Source organism: Oryx dammah, unplaced genomic scaffold (genome assembly GCF_014754425.2).
Source record: "Oryx dammah isolate SB20612 unplaced genomic scaffold, SCBI_Odam_1.1 HiC_scaffold_5, whole genome shotgun sequence".
NCBI lineage: Eukaryota > Metazoa > Chordata > Mammalia > Artiodactyla > Bovidae > Oryx > Oryx dammah.
Window position 1 is genome coordinate 9,611,483 of NW_024070189.1, and position 6,380 is coordinate 9,617,862.

The window sequence follows — 6,380 nt, forward strand, 5'->3', positions numbered from 1 at the left end:
GGTTTTCTCTCGGCACCCTTGTTAAGTATCAGTTGACCATGTATGCCATTATTTTATTCTGGGTTCTCTACTCTGTTCCATTTTGGTCTGTGTGTCTATTTGTGTGTCAGTACTATACTTTGGCCACCTCATGCGAAGAGTTGACTCATTGGAAAAGACCCTGATGCTGGGAGGGATTGGGGGCAGGAGAAGGGGATGACCGAGGATGAGATGGCTGGATGGCATCACGGACTCGATGGACGTGAGTCTGAGTGAACTCCGGGAGACGGTGATGGACAGGGAGGCCTGGCATGCTGCGATTCATGGGGTCGCAAATAGACAGAAACGACTAAGTGACTGGACTGAACTGAGCTGAACTGAACTGAACTGAGCTGAACTATACTGCTTTATCATGTTGCATCTTTATAGCACAGTTTGAAGTCAGGAAGTGTCATGACTCTGTTTTTGTTGTTATTTCTCAGTATTGCTTTGGCTATTCAGAGTGTTCTGCAGTTCCACAAAAATTTTAGGATTCTCCTCTATTTCTGTGAAAAATGCCTTTGTTTGATGGGCATTGTGTAGGTGGCTTTGGGTATAATAGTCATTTAAAAAATATTAATTCTTCCAATCCATGGACGTGGGATAGGAAAAATGGAATACCCACAGTTTGCATGTCACTGGTGCACAGGGGCCGTGTTGTTCTCTGTATACTGTTCCAATTATAGTGTGTGTGCTGCTGAGTGAGCTTGTGGATCTTTAACAGGGCACACCCAGCAACAGAGGCCCTACAGTTCAGGGCTGCCATTAGTCCACAGGTAACCTTTACCCAAATCTGACAAAGCCTACAGACAAGGCCCGATGCCAAGGTGTCTGGTTCTACATATGGAATCTAGGCTTAACTGTTTTGCCAGGCAGTTGTATAGAGTACACAACCAACAAAACTTCATGTATTTCTATTTTTATTTAATTCCAGGCCAAATAGAAGCGACTGGCAATATAATTTCACAGAATAGAATGCAGACACTCTCATTTTGGCATTCCCCCTTAGTTTATAATGCATGCCTGGTTTGCCAAAAGGCAAATAATTAATAGGAAAGTGATATCCTTTGTTTCAATCTTCACATCTTTAAAAGCAATATAAATATGCTGTGATGGGATAGGACAAGCAGAAGCTTCAGGACAGAAGTATTTATGCTCTTGTACATTTCTTATCTACAAATTTCATAATATTAATATGTTCAGTTGGAATTGTCCATATATTTTTTCTGCTTACTCCTAAAACCCTCTCCTGAAAGGTAAGGAGAATGCATTTCACATTTGAGTTCCAATCAAAAAGCACAGTACCTGTCCTATAGTTGGCATTGAATGAATACATGATATTCCTGATTTCTCTCTATCTTCAGTTCAGTTCAGTTCAGTCACTCAGTCGTGTCTGACTCCTTGTGACCCCATGAATTGCAGCACGTCAGGCCTCCCTGTCCATCACCAGCTCCCAGAATTCACTCAAACTCACGTCCATCGAGTCTGTGATGCCATCCAGCCATCTCATCCTCTGTCATCCCCTTTTCCTCCTACCCCCAATCCCTCCCAGCATAAGAGTCTTTTCCAATGAGTCAACTCTTTGCATGAGGTGGCCAAAGTACTGGAGTTTCAGCTTTAGCATCATTCCTTCCAAAGAAATCCCAGGGCTGATCTCCTTCAGAATGGACTGGTTGGATCTCCTTGCAGTCCAAGGGACTCTCAAGAGTCTTCTCCAACACCACAGTTCAAAAGCATCAATTCTTTGGTGCTCAGCTTTCTTCACAGTCCAACTCTCACATCCATACATAACCACAGGGAAAACCATAGCTTTGACTAGACAGACTTTTGTTGGCAAAGTAATGTCTCTGCTTTTGAACATGCTATCTAGGTTGGTCATAGCTTTTCTTCCAAGGAGTAAGCGTCTTTTAATTTCATGGCTGCAGTCACCATCTGCAGTGATTCTGGAGCCCCCAAAAAATAGTCTGACAGTTTCCACTGTTTCCCCATCTATTTCCCATGAAGTGATGGGACCAGATGCCATGATCTTCGTTTTCTGAATGTTGAGCTTGAAGCCAACTTTTTCACTCCCCTCTTTCACTTTCATCAAGAGGCTTTTTAGCTCCTCTTCACTTTCTGCCATAAGGGTGGTGTCATCTGCATATCTGAGGTTATTGGTGTTTCTCCCAGCAATGTTGATTCCAGCTTGTGCTTCTTCCAGCCCAGCGTTTCTCATGATGTACTCTGCATATAAGTTAAATAAGCAGGGTGACAATATACAGCTTTGATGTACTCCTTTTTCTGTATGGAACCAGTCTCTCTATCTTAATTCCCTGAAAAATACTAAAGGAAAAGATCTGAGACATAAATTGTGCAATCAGAACATGTAGATTCTTTCTGATGAGACCAACATGGAAGTGTTTTCTGGACTCCATTTCTATTCAAGACTACTATAGTTGTGTAGCATACTCTAATCTTTATGAAGACTATATATAGTTTGCATTACTATAATAACTAATCATTACAATTTTAATACCAAGCGGCTCTTATTTTATACATTTTTTTCTCTTATTCCTGCAATTTGAGTAAGAAAATTGTGTCAGTCATTACTAATTATATGATAGTGGGTAGCTACATGAAGACTCTAAGCTCAGAGTTATATTTCATTATGTTAGAAATATATGAAAATATATTTTCACTTGAAATTGTTACATTTGTTCAACTTCTATACAAATGCAACGTACTTTGAATACCCACTGGTAACATAGCTGTGTAGTAAAAATATCTAAGCTTGCAAATTATAGTTTGGCTTTGAAATAGAAAAATGGGCTTGAAATTGCCCAGAATAGGATTAAACTGGAAAAACAAAAACAAAAACAAAACAAAACAAAAAAACCCAGCAGACTGTATTCAAAGTATAAGTGTATTCAGCCCATGATTTAACATACCTTGCAGCCAGTGTTGTAGTTAATGTTTGTGTAACGCATGTTGTGCTCCTTTGTTTACTTTCTGATCTCTCATTAAAAGTATTCTTGTGTAAAGGACACTATAGAATTTGTAAACCATAGTATAGAAAAGGGCTCTTGAGACCATTTAAGCTTTAGTTGGTAAGGAATCCACCTGCAATGCAGGAGACCTGGGTTGGATTCCCTAGGTTGGGAAGATCCTCTGGAGAAGGGCATGGCAACCCACTCCAGTATTCTTGCCTGGAGGATCCCCATGGACAGAGGAGCCTGGTGGGCTGCAGTCCATTGGGTCACAAAGAGTCAGACTCGGCTGAGCGACTAAGCACAGCAAACCTTTTATCCAGCTTTAGTGCTTGAATTAGTAAGACAACTTTTGTAGCCTTAGCATTGGAAGTTGTCATTTGCTATTTAAATCCTTTTCCATTTGCTGGAAAACGTCATTGCTGCTGATATGGAATCAAGAAGAAAATTGGAGACTTGGGTATGAAACTATCTGGTGATTGTTTAGCATAACTGAACATTTTTGTTTTGGATCTGAAACAGACTCCCTATGTCTATTTTAAGAAATGCTTATAGTGTAAATATGTCATTCATGATTCTTCAGAAATGAGCTTGGAAATGGTCTATATTTAAATCTAAAAAGAGCCCATGACAAAATGATACTAACTATAGCGCTTACAATGTTTTGTGTCATTTAGAGAGAAAAACATAAAGCCGTCCTGACTTCCTGTGGTAATTAGCACCTCTTTTACGGTAACATAAAATGTTCTCCTGGTAATGCTGTAAGAAGTCATTTGGTTTTTATCAACTTCTGGAACTACTTTGGATGCTGTTACTAAAAATAGTGGGATAGGTAGGTAGACTCAGGGTGCCACAGCTTGGCACATGCTTGCCTAAACCTGGCATTCCTCTGAGGTGCAGATTAAAGGCCTGATTTTGTAGTTTTGTCCCTCACACCAAGGGAAGGTCTTTGACTGATATTCCTTTAGTTCCTTTTATGGAAGTGACAAAAGGAGAATGTCTCAAAGAAAGGAGGTCAGAGTGGAATAATGAGGGAGGAAGCAAGAATTAGGGGAGAGGTTGAATTTTTTAACCTGAATTTATTTTATTTACCATTATTTTCAATCCTTTTAACCATTTAATATACCATTATTTTACCCTTGCCAGGTTAATCTGGCAAGTTCCCTAAACTGGGTGGGTGAATTCATCCTTTTAAGCTTTTTAAAAGCAAAATAATTTTTCAGTGATACTTCCATTTAATTGTGAACAAGATCAATGCCAGAGAAGAGGAGGAAAAAATCAAAGTAAAAGACAGGAAGAAAGAAAGAAAAATGAGAGGGAAAAGTTTTCTTTAAGCTTTTTTATTTTTAGAGATGGTGAGAGGTTCTGCTCTTTTTTAACTCCAGTGTATCTCTTAACTTTTTCTTATTATTCTCTCTTTTTTGCTATTGCTGTTCATTCTTGTCTCTTTGATCTTTCTTGTCTTCTCATTTTCCTTTCCAAATTTTCATCTTTTCAAACTCCTTATGTTACAGTTTAAAATTATTATTGTGATACTGACTGCTAAAACCTTTCCATTCATTCCAGTTTCCATTGGTGCGGTTAGGGCTGCTGAACTTGTGAACACCAAACCTTTCTAATTCTGGGTGTGGTCTCCCTCCACTAAGAAAAAGGGTTTCCTGAAGTCCTTGTCTGAGTGCCAGTACTGGAATAGGGTTAAATGTCCTTGGATCACATAATGATTGGCCAATTGGCCAATTTGTTTATGGGAACACATTAAGTTTTAAAACTCTGCCAATAATGCCATGATTGTTCAGCTGGTTACAGGTGGAAAAAGCAGTCCTTATTTTGGAATAAAAGTCTATATTGCTTGCAATTAGTAGTCATGAGAACAGGCTCAAGGAACTGTGAAAAGATTTAAGTGGATAAAGTTTATACATGTAGTGAACACAGTTCTAATTGTTCAGCTGACCATTTTCACTTTCTGGGCAGACAGAATGACCACATTCACATTTTAACTTAGAGTCCCTGTGGGACCATGAGACTGCAGAAGGAACTCTGCACCTCTAGTCTACAGCACTTATGAGTTAGTGTGTTTCTTTCTCAGCTGCATCCCTCCCTTGCCCCATCTTGACTATTCCAGAAATCACAGAAGGCAGCCATCAGGAAATGAAGGAATATCTCTTTCCACCTGAATTGAAATTTTCATAAATAAGAAATTTGTATAGTATCCAGATCAGCCCAGTTCAGTTGCTCAGTTGTGTCCAACTCTTTGCAACATGCCAGGCCTCCCTGTCCATCACCAACTCCTGAAACTTGTTCAAACTCATGTCCATAGAGTTGGTGATGCCATCCAAACATCTCATCCTCTGTCGTCCCCTTCTCCTGCCTTCAATCTTTTCCAGCATCACAGTCTTTACAATGAGTCAGTTCTTCACAGCAGGTGATCAAAGTAATGGAGCTTCAGCTTCAGCATCGCACCTTCCAATGAATAGTCAGGACTGATTTCCTTTAGGTTTGACAGGTTTGATCTCTTTGCAGTCCAAGAGACTCTCAAGAGTCTTCTCCAACACCACAGTTCAAAAGCATCAATTCTTCAGTGCTCAACTTTCCTTATAGTCCAACTCTCACATCCATACATGAGAGCTGTGACTAGATGAACCACCTTTGTTGGCAAAGTAGTCTCTGCTTTTTAATATGTTGTCTAGATTGGTCATAGCTTTTCTTCCAAGGAGCAAGCACCTTTTAATTTCATGGCTGCAGTCACCATCTGCAGTGATTTTGGAGCCCCCCAAAATAAAGTCTCTCACTGTTTCCATTGTTTTCCCATTTATTTGCCATGAAGTGATGGGACTGGATGCCATGATCCTAGTTTTCTGAATGTTGAGCTTTAAGCCAGCTTTTTCACTCTCCTCTTTTACTTTCATCAAAAGGCCCTTTAGTTCTTCACTTTCTATCATAAGGATGGTGTCATCTGCATATCTGAGGTTATTGATATTTCTCCTGGCAATCTTGATTCCAACTGGTGCCTCTTCCAGTCTGGCATTTTGCATGATGTACTCTGCATATAAGTTAAATAAGCAGGGTGACAATATACAGCACTGATGTACTCCTTTCCCAATTTGGAACCAATCTGTTGTTCTATGTCCAGTTCTAACTGTTGCTTCTTGACCTGCATACAGATTTCTTAGGAAGCAAGTAAGGTGGTCTGGTATTCCCATCTCTTTCAGAATTTTCCACAGTTTATTGTGATCCACACAGCCAAAGGCTTTGGCATAGTCCATAAAGCAGAAGTAGATATATTTCTGGAACTCTGTTACTTTTTTGATGATCCATCAGTTCAGTTCAGTTCAGTTTGGTTCAGTCGCTCAGTCGTGTCCGACTCTTTATGACCCCATGAATCGCAGCACACCAGGC